Raw genomic sequence first — 11,888 nt, forward strand, 5'->3', positions numbered from 1 at the left:
TTCCCTTTTTTCTTTCTTTCTCTCTTTCTCTCTTTCTCTCTTTCTTTCTTTCTTTCTCTTTCTTCAGTGCCCATGCTTTGGGTTTAAGGTCTAGGAAATCACCGTCTATTATAAAATTAATAAGATATTTCCTTACATTTTCCTTTAGAATTTTCATGGTCTTAAATCTAATGTTTATGTCTTTGATCCATTTTGAGTTAGTTTTTGTATAGGGTGTCAGATATGGATCCTCTTTCACTCTTTTGCATGTGGATAGTCAGTTCTCTAGGCACCATTTATTGAAGAGACTATTCTGTCGCAGGTGAATTGGTTTGACTGCAAACTGCACACTCTTTAATGATAATTTGGCTGAAATTAAAATTCAAGATTGTAAATAATTTTCCTTCAGAACTGTACATGCTTTCCTCGACTGCCTTTAACTACTTGTAAAGCCTGAAGTCATTTTGTTAGTTGAGTGTTGATCCTCTGTACATGAGAATTTTTTCTCTCAATTTCTGAGTTAATGAATTTTTTCTTGATCTTTTTCTAAAATTTCACATAATGTCCCTCAGTATGGGTCTACTGTTTTCCATTACATTCCATACCATTTGGCCTACTTTAATCAGGGAGCTTACCTCTTAGTACAGCAAACACTCAAATAGCTATATATATGATCTTCCTATTTAATTATTATGCTATTTTTCACTCACACTTAATCAAAAGGAAGTTATCTTTTATCAAAATATTTTTGCCAACCCAGCAATAGAAATAAGGTCAAATGATTTCTTTTTCATATAACTTTGAGATTCTTACTGCAATGAAAATGATGGATATGCTTGTTCTTATTACAAAATAAGCAGACATCTCTACTACTCTCTGACCTTCCTTATCCTATAAAGGTAGAAATGGAGCAAGATATCAGTCACAAACTCTGCATCATGTACCAGAAACAGCAGTAAAAAGATCCTAGAACAAATGATAAGGAAGTTAGGATAAAAGATAACCTGTTATTGTGAAATGTATTCAATCAGTAAAATTTGAGAGTCACTCAAATGGAACACTCGTTCTCAGCAAAGACAATAGACGATCCAAAAGTTTAAATCAATTGTGTTAACTAGTTATAATTACTAGGGTTATGTGTAAATTTATGTAGTTATTTGACTCACATTGGTTAAATGAGATCGCCCATTTGGTACAGTAGATAAAATAATCTATAACTTCTTAATGAATATCCTTTTAGAATATTTTGTGTTTTCTTAGTCTATCCCGTAAGTAAAATTAAATAGTTATGACTCTTAGGTTCTTTTTATTATATTAGTTGAATAACAGCCCCCAACTTTCTTTTACAAATTACTGAAGCAACGTTCAATTTTATGATTTTGCTGCGCTTATGAAGTTTGAAATGTTATATAAATGAGAGGAGGTCACCCAGAAAAGTCTTAATAGCATATACAAATCAAAGAGTGACTGAGACTTTCAGGAAAGTTCTGCAAGTCCCAATCCAAGACAGAGTGTCCAGTTTCTTTATGTATTCCCAGGAACTCTATATGGAGTCACTCGTCAACCTTTTAATCAGGCAGATGAACTTTAAAACAAAGATCCAAAAGCAAATCTTGTACATAAAAGTGTGCTGTATATCTATGCAGAGAAGAGGATTCAAGGCTTTGGATTTTCACTAAAACATCTTTGAAAACAGAATATTAAAATGATAATATAGAATTTGTCCTAATTTGATAGATTTTCTGCTCTATTTCAGATGTAAATTTTCTAATAGCACTGAGCAGAATATTTTATATTTTAGCTATATCATACCATATATTTCAAAAATTTTGTTTGTAAAACAACTCTCAGTATCTGCATAATGATTTAAAGGCTAGCATTTCATTTGATGAATTCAGAACATTTAGTGTCTGTCCTCTTTTTTAAAGTCATTGCATAACATTATACATTTCCTTTAGTTTAAAATTTAAAGTATGACAGATTTAGACTAGAATGTCAAGTGCTTCCAGTTTAGTTCTTTATTTTTGCAGTCACATAGCATTATTTATGATGAATTTGTATTTTTAACCACTCTTGGTACAGATCTTTTAGTAGTTGTCTTTTTAAACTTTTAGATTTCAACTTTAAAAAACCCAGTGTCTCTTACTCTTCTATTTTGCTAAGCTGGTTTGAAAATAAGATTCTATAAAATGTGTGGCTTTTAACGATGGGGATTTTAATAGCTTATAAGCTTACAATTTTGAGGCAATGAAAATTTCCAAGTCAAGGCACTATCAAGACAATGCTTTCTTGCTGAAGACAGATTGCCACTGATCTTGGCTCCTCTGTCACATGGCAGCATCTGCTGGTCTTTCTCTTCTCTTCTGGGTTTCAAGTTTCATAACTTTCAATTTCATGCTTCTGTAGCTTTCTCCTTCTTTGTCTGAATTTAATTTTCTTATAAAGGACCCCCATAAGAGGATTAAGACCCTGAATGAGGTGGTAACATCTTAAGTCAAGGTCCTGCTCTCAAAAGATCCTACTTAAAATGGGTCCACATCCATGGGAAAGGATGGACTTTAAAAATATACCTTTCTTGGGTACCTACCACTTCAAACCAACATATATCACCCCCCAAAATGACATATTCTTTCAATATGCAAATACATTCATTCCAAAACAATATCCCCAAAACCTTAAGTCATTTCAGTAGGAATACTAAATACAAAGTCTCATCGAAATTGATTATAGGTGAGCTCTTCCCTGGGGCACAATTTCCCTCCGTCTGTGGAGCTGAAGTTTAGATAACACATTATATTCTTCCAATATACAAAGGAGGGACCACCATAGAATAAATATTCCCATTGCCATAGGGAGAAATTGGAAGGAAAACATGAGTCATGGTCCCAAACTATTCCAGAATTCTGCAGGGCATATTCCATTTGGTTTCAAGCTCTGAATGTCATCTATGGAATGATGTCTTGTCCTCAGGGAATGATGGAGTGGAAACACCATCCTTTCCAAGTGCTTTTATAGCTGTCATCCCTACACATTGGAATGATGACTTCAACATCTTCAAACCTTGAGTTGACAACCAAACTCTACATTCCACCCTCCTTAAGCATGATGGTGGTTGCCAGCCTCTCCACAATCTTCCAGGTAACTGAGAAAGTTGGGTTGTAACACCCTTCCTGAACAACAAGCAGAAAGCCCACCCTCTCCATGCTCTGGAATATACTGACCCTTTCCACATACATGGTAGGTCTTCTCTCTTGGCCCAAGAAGATGTCTTCAGTCCATACCTCATCTTCCACAGTTAGGCCTTTGAAATAATTTTCCTTCAATCTGTCCCTTTTCTGTCCCTTTTAGTTCAAGCTAATAGTGGCGTCATTCATACAGATCTTGCAAAAAAATGTTGGCTTCACATGTAGTGTACCTGGGCCAAAGCTATAACACAAAAGAACTTTCAACAAATTGTTTTCTGTATAACTGCTTTGCCAATCTTATTTGCACTGAAATGGCTGACTGGATCCATGTTCAGTTAAATTCTCACATGGAGCACTATTTTCTGGGGACTCACTTTCCAGAAGTTCAGAATTTGCCTAACCATCAGTTTCTGATTTCTTTGTTCTCAGAAGTTTAGTTCTCAGCTTGTATCTTTCCTTTCATATTTTAATATAAGACACAATGAGAAACAAAGCAGCATTTTCCACATTTAGTTTAGGTAAATATTCAAACTCATCACTTTCAAATTCTGCTTTCCTTCTGATGTCAGAACAAAATTTTGCCTATTTCTCTGCCACTTTAAAGCAAGGGTCACCTTTTTTCCAGTTTGCAAAAACACAGTGCCAGTTTGAAAGGATGACATACCCTAGAAAAGCCATGCTTTAATCCTAATCCAATATTGTGAAGGCAGACATTTCTTTTAAACCCTATTCAGCACTGTACTTTGGAAACTTGATTAGATCACCTCCACTAAGATGTGGTTCCACGCATTCTAGGTGGGTCTTGATTACTTTACTGGAATCTTTTAGAAGAGGAAACATTTTAGAGAGAGTCCCTTTCTGAGAGTAAGAGAGCCATGAGAATCACAGGGCTCATGCAATCAGAGACCTTTGGAGATGAAGAAGGAATATGTTCCCAGGAGAGTTTCATGAAGCAAGAAACCTGCAGAAAAAGCTAGCAGATATTGCCATGTTTTCTGTGTTCACCATGTGCCTTTCAAGTTGAGAGAGAAACCCTGAACTTCATCAGCCTTCTTGAACTAAGTATTTTTCCCTGGATGCCTTAGATTGGACATTTCTGTAGCCTTGCTTTAATTTGGACATTATCACTGTCTTAGAACTGTAAATTAGCAACTTATTAAATTTTCTCTTTTAAAAACTGCTCCATTTCTGGTATATCACATTCTGGCAACTAGCAAACTAGAACAGACACATTCATCATTTTTGTCTAAGCCTTCATCAGAAGTACCTTTATCAGCCATATTTCCACAACAGTGTCTTCAAAGAAATCTAGTCCTTTTAAATCAAGCACCTCACAATTCTTCCAAAATCTACCCATTTATAAAGCAATTTACCCATTTATAAAGCGATTCACATAATTTTTGTGTTTGCAATAACAGCATCCCACTCTACTGGTACCAAATCTTTTCCAGTTTACTTAGTTGCGCAAAGCAGACACCATAAAGTGCAGTGGCTTTAACTATGGGAATGTATTAGCTTAGAAGCTTACAGTTTTGAAGCCATAAATACGTCCAAATTAAAGCATCATCAAAAAGATGTTTTCTTCTTTAAGACCAGTTACTGCTATCTTGGATTCCTCTGTCACATGGCAAAGCACGTGGGTTTGTCTGGTCGTCTCTCCCTTCTCTTCCAGGTTTTGGTTTCATTACTTTCAACTTCCTGCTCCCATGTCTTTCTTCTTCATTGTCTGAATTTTATTCTCTTATAAAGGACTCCAGTGAAAGGATTAAGACCCACCCTGAATGAGGTGGGTCACTTCTTAAGTTAAGATCCTACACACAAAAAGATCTTACGTAAACAATGGGTCCATACACACAGGAATGGATTAACTTTAAGAACATGCTTATCTACTGTATGTAGAGCTTCAAACTATCACACATACTCTCATCTGAAGTGATTATATTGAGAACAGGAACCTCCAAATTCTTAGACAGTATGAATAAAGGTGGGTTTTTTACAATTAATTTTTATTTCTGGCTCTACTTTTAGATATTATTTTCTGATGTAATATTGGGCCATCATCATATTTGAAATGTGTCTGGCATCTTAACTAGAGACTAAGAAATATTACATCAGCAAGCACTGTGCTAATGACAAATAGATGAGACATATCTGAAAGCAACCTTTAACAGGTCTAAAGTAGGATAAGTAAAAGCTCAGTCTTAGTAGCTGTCCTAATTTACCAAGCTGCTGTAATGCAATACACCAGAAATGAAAGGCTTTTATAAAGGGAATTTAATAGCTTACAAGTTTACAATTCAAAGCCTATAAAATTGTCCAAACTAAGGCATCCAGGGAAAGAGATCTTAATTCAAGGAAGGCCAAGAGTCTGGAACACCTGTGTCAACTGAGTAGTCAAGGTCCCTTTCTCCTGTGCTTTCAGCCTCTGTTCCTGTGGGGGTTCCTCACTTCCCCAGGGCTGATTTTCATCTCTTGCCTTCCAGATTCTGGCTTACTTAACATCTCATGGGAAGACACACAGCAATGTCTGCTGAGATCCAAGTATCTCCAAACATCCATGTCTCTGTGCTCTCTGTTGGTTCTGAGGTTTCTATGATTTTTTCTTTCTCCAAAATGTTTCCTGTTTTAAAGGATTCCAGTAATCAAATCAAGACCCTCCTGGTATGGGTTAGAATCACATCTCCATCTAATCAGAGGTTACACCCACAATTGAGTGTGTCACATCTTCATGGTGATAATCTAATCTAAAATTTCTAGCCTACATTATTGAATCAGGATTAAAAGAAATGGTTGCCTCCACAAAATTGAATCAGGATTAAAACTTGGCTTTTTTGGAGTACATAATATTTTCAAATCGGCACAGTAGTCAATATGCTTAAGGCCATAATTGAGAATAGATAGGAAAATTGGACTCAGAAATAAGTGACTTAAGTGCATGTGAACCCACAAATTGTTTATAGCAAAGCATGCACTAGGACACAGCTATATTGATTCTCATTTTATCTAACTCATACTCATCTGTCATTATGATGATATAGCTGTGACTAAATCATATCTAGTATCATTACTATTTGACAGATTTTCCATAACCCAGTTAGTAATTCCTGAACTCTACAACTTTCAAGCCATATCTTATGACAGGGTCCTTTGTCAAAAGTGCATGCTGGAATCACTTGTACAGTGCTGAAAAGGTTATGTTTCTCTGAGCCCTATTTATTCCTAGAGGTTCCGATTTAATTAGCTTATAAGCATTGGTATTTTTTACATAGTTGTCCATGGGAACCTAATGTGAAGCCAGGATTTAGAATCTCTGCTCTGTGCTATGCAACACTGTCATTTAAACCATGTGATTTATCATGAATTTAAGACCATATATTTAGAATCAAAGAATAAGAGATTTAGAAATAAGTTTTGAATTCATTAATTTATTCTTCCTTTCAGATGAATATACCATTACATTTCTGATGGATATCCTCCGAAGAAGTTGGAGATGCTTCATTACCATTTCCTTATATTAGTCTGATCCCAAATATCCTTCCCTCTTCCATCTTTTTTATTCTTTTTATTGGAGAAGACTGGGATGAAGATAATTTACTGAGTGTTTAATCTTATGTGTTCATAATTTCCCTGTGATGACAAGTGATTTAATACACTGAACATTGCTATCAATTTTTTCAAGGAATGCACATTTTGAATCACTTCATTGTTATTTATAAAAAATGTGCCTGTTCTTTTTGTGTGTGTTTAGATAGGTATGAGAATTCTGTCCTTCAATTTGTGGAGGACAAAAAGCTTCTGTTCTTCTTGTTTCTGGTTCCAAAAGGCTTATAGCTCATTGTGAATTGCGGTTTTGTTCAACTGAATTGGAAAACCAAAAATGTGTGTTTAAGTTGCAACTCTGTCACTAGTAAATGAATATGGATTTATTGAGTACCCATTATATACCCAGTATATGCGTGGTCAGCAGAGGATATAGAAACATAACAATAGATGTAATGATGGCAACTTATATTTATTTGATATATTACAGAGAATTACCAGCTTTTCACCCTGAAGGAGCTTTACATGAGTTTTCAGATAAGAGACTACAAGAAAAGTAGTGAGTATTGAAAGGCAAAATGTAGAACAATTTTTAGGATAACTACAGTTCTGTAAGATTTGGTAGCATAAGAAAATTAATAAAAGTATTTGTAAAAGCCCTCATGGATAAGGAGAACTTGAAGAAAATTTAAAATATGTAGGTAGAAAATAGGAAGCATAAGGAAGGTATTCTATGTAAGGATGGGATATGTGTAGTGTATGTGTGTGAGAGAGAGTAGGGGAGAATGAGAGGGATGGAGAGGCAGAGAGAGAGAGAGAGAGAGAGAGAATGTATGTGTGTGAGTAGGGAAGAAGGGGAGAGATAGAGAGGGAGAGGAAGAGAGAGAAAGAGAGACTGAGGTTCTGAATTGAAGGAACCTATGCTGAGTTTAGGAGGAAGAGGGAGTAAAGCTAAGTAAATAATGTGTAAGCAATATAGTGAAAAGAGAACCAGCTTTGAAGACACTTTGGTGTATATTTAAATTTCCACTCTGCCCTTACTGACTATAATCATGGGCAAGTTATTTAATCTCTGCAAGCCTCAGTTTTCTAAGCATTAATAGAGGGATTCCACTAGTACTTACCAAACAACCATTCTGTATGGTAAAGGAGATAATCCCTGTAAAGTACTTAGTTCAGTGTTTGTGCTAAATAAATACTAGCTATTTCTTGAATGAGGCCAAGAAAATGAAATAATTCATTTAATATGCTTGGAAATTGGTTCTTCCTAAAGGTTGCAAAACAGGGAGTCCTATTGAGTTAATTTCATCTGGCAGTAGAATGCAGACTAAAGATAGCAGGACTTTAGAATTGAGAGAACATCAAATCGGATATTGCAGCAGTTCAGGATTGAAGAGGTAGAATACAAAGCTAGTGGCAGGAGAAATAGAAATAGTAAGATAGATGAAAGATTTCAAAGAAAAAGCTCCAGCCTTCCTGACTTACCAAAGATGACTCCATTCTTTGGAGGAGAAAAGAAGCCATGATTAATGTTGAGTATGAAATGACAGGAAGATATTTGAATAAAAGAATCTAGAATAATTGAAAATATCTTGAAAAGACTGAACAGAACTGAGATTACAGGTACAAAAACCATTAGTACAGAAATTGTTGAAATTATAATAGGATGAGGTCTCTGAGTAGGAAAGTATAGCGGTGAGCTTTTAGGAAAAAGTTTGTGTTGAGCCATTCAATCCATGTAATGGTTCTTGGGTCCCTAATAAAGACTCTGAAGAGTTATGAACCAAAGCATTATTGATCATTACTGTTTCCCTCTACTACTTCCTCCCTCTTTGTTCGTCCTCTGTTAGGTGCCCGTCCCATCCACCATTTTTAGTTTCAGTTTTCCTGACGACAAAATCAAGTATTGATAGAGGCAGTTGCTGTTAACCAGAGGTACACACTATTCTGTTCCTGAATTTCTCTTTTTTTTTAGCACATAATCAAGTGATCCTTGAGTAAAAATTAGTGCCTCAAGGCGATGTCAGAATTCCTATTCTTTGCGCATTTTACTGTAACAATATTTTATATTGTCAGTGCATATTGCATACTGAAATTCTATGGCTTAGTCCTTACATGGGTATGTGAATGTCACTTATATGTTCATCCCTTTTCAACAACTTAAATTTTCTTATTTTGTTAAACACCATCACACTAGTTTTTCCTTTAATGGCAAATGTGGAGGAAAAATACATTCACAGCATTTTATTCAATGTAGGATGAAGTGATATGGCTCCATGGATTGTTAAAGGGATAGTTCTCCTTTTGTGATGCACATTTAACTAAGACATGGAATTTCTCTCTTTGTCATCATGCTTTAACTCTGTGGTTGTGTTTGAAGAATATGACCAATGGACTTACAGGCTGCAACCTATGCTATTCACGTCAGCAGAGCCTCCAAAGAAATAGTATTTTCCCTCACATTTTTACTCTGTCTTTTTCTGTACTACATGGTCAACTCATTCCATGCTTGTACACATGATATTGGTAAAAGAAGCAGGAAATAGGAGATCTGCTTTTTCACTTTGTCTTAGGTGGGCTTTCTGGAAGTGTTTACTTAGTTATAAATTAATATTTATTTACTTACAGGGAGGAGGAAGTAGAAACATAGATGACAAGCAGATGGTGTGCCTTAGAGGCTCTGTGGTTGTTAAGCCAATTTAATGGTTGTTACTTAGGCATAGGGCCAGAGAGAAAGTCTGCCTGGTCATTTTTTATTACTGAAGTGATGAGAACCACAATCTGTCTGACTCCCAGTTGACTGGCCAACCTGGACCACATACAGCCTATATTATAATGTGCCCTGAGTGATATGCAACAGATGCAAATATGATGTCATTATGGAAATGAACATTCACTCTGATTAACACATACATGGATTTTATGAGGGTCATCACACCTTTCATTTGGCAGCTTGTGAGGTCTCAGTCTTTCATAGATGGTGATAATTCTACATTATTCACAGACTGGTCTTTTGAAAATTTCCCAAATGAATGTGAGAAAGACACAGTTTCTTAAGGTTTTAGTAAATGGCATTGGGAACAGAATGATTTCTTACATAAATAACAAAAAGAATATACACTGTATATGTAACCACTCTCTATATTATTCAGAAAAACTGTTATAGTGCTAAATACATAGTTCAGTAGCTAATATATGTTTACTGATGTAAGTCCACTAAATTAAATTTATAATTAGAATTTTTGATTATTCTATTTTGGAAGAAAATACAGTTTGGACTGACCAATTCATTGCTTCAAATAGGAATAAAATGACAATCTAATATCTTTACAAGGTAAACAATACATGTCTAGAGGCCTTTCAAAATATATTTAGATGAAGTAAAATGATTAATAAGAATAAATCCTCAGCAGTTGATTATCTGTTAATAACTAGCAGATTCATTTTCTATACTTCAAAGAGTCCAGAAAGAAGGATATTTTCAAAATTCAAAAGAAAACTAGGCTACTTTATTTTGAGCAAATATATTTAATGAATACATCTTTCCTTTGATATATAATCTAATAAAATATAAGAAATATTAAAATTCATAAAAAATGAGTTAAAAAACAGAAATAAATAACTTTATAGCTCAATCTAGATTCTTTTAAAAACATTGAGGAAGCTTTGAATTTCCAATATAATTTAAATACTGCTTTTATAAATTTCATTTCCAAGCTCAACTTTGATATTTATGTTAAATCAACTGGTTTCATGGTTTCACAAATTCATTAGGAAAAAAAAAGGAGCATTTTAATTACAATGTTCTTTCCTGTAAATAACATAATCTTACTACATATGAAAAAGATGAAGGGCATAATTTCTACTTTAAGATAAAGAAATGTGTGAATTCAATAGTATCTTTTATAAACAATGATATTTTATAGCGCCATCAAATATAGCTGGAATACAGCTATATTATGGGATCAGATATAACTGTAATCTAACCCTTTATTTATTAATCATTCTATATCCAGTTGTCAACATTTATTTCTAGCATTTTAATAGTTCAAAATTTAATAATAAATCATTTCTTCATGGCATTGATTTGTGGAGAGGAAAGATGAAGTGAAATAGACACTAATGATAGATTTATCAGAGTTACATAGAAGAAAAGTTTGGTTTAATCAGGCATTCATCAGTAGTTTAAGATGAAAGTAGATTAATAAAACCCTAAATTTATAAAGTACTTTCAAAAGATTCAACATTGAACTTTTTCAGAGTTGCAAAGCTTTGTAAAAGTTTTGTCTGATGTTCATACTTCATTAACTTAAAATTTACTTGGCAATATCAATATCTGCTAATTATAATTTTCTAAAAATTTGAAAATTTACATATATAAACTTGTTTTCTTATAAAAACAGAAATGAAGGTAGATATGGTTTTAATATAAAAGTCATCCTGTTAAAACTATATCTTTTATAATTTCAGCCATAAACTGTTTTCATTTATTTTTGTTTTCATTCATTCACCTATTCATTCATTCAATCTAGAAGTATTTTTTGACTGCTTACCATACTAAAAGCTTTTTCCATACTAAAATCTAAAAAATTACTAGTTCTGCCATACTCAAAATATTATTTGTGTTTTATATATATATATATATATATATATATATAGAAAGAGAGAGAGAGAGAGAGAGAGAGAGAGAGCAGGGCACTTAACAGGGTACTATGAGCCAGTCTGTCTTAGAAGAATCTCATTCCTAAAATGCAAATATCTCAATTTATTTGAATTAACCTGAAACCATATCCATATCCATCTATATCTACACATTCTATTTATGTCTAGTTTATTTATATCTAAATCATCTATATACACCATAACCAGTCTGGCATAAGATTTACAAAATCATGATCATGGATGACAAATTAATATAAGCGTAATTAATATTAATATAAATCTCTGGCTACTGACCCTTTTATATAAATTACACTTTATTATTTAATAATGCAATGGTGATAAGTTGATTTGTTACAGTCTTCTGAATATTAATGTTCAGGCTTTTATGGTATTCAAGGGGGCTGAATACCACTTTGCAGCTGGTCTGCACCTCCTTTGTGGGCCCCTGCCTGGTTTTGGCTGGGAACTGTTGACTTGGGAAATTCCTCTGTGGAGTGACACTCTTCCCAGAATTTTCCCACC

The sequence above is a fragment of the Tamandua tetradactyla genome, chromosome 22, assembly GCF_023851605.1.
Source record: "Tamandua tetradactyla isolate mTamTet1 chromosome 22, mTamTet1.pri, whole genome shotgun sequence".
Taxonomy (NCBI): domain Eukaryota; kingdom Metazoa; phylum Chordata; class Mammalia; order Pilosa; family Myrmecophagidae; genus Tamandua; species Tamandua tetradactyla.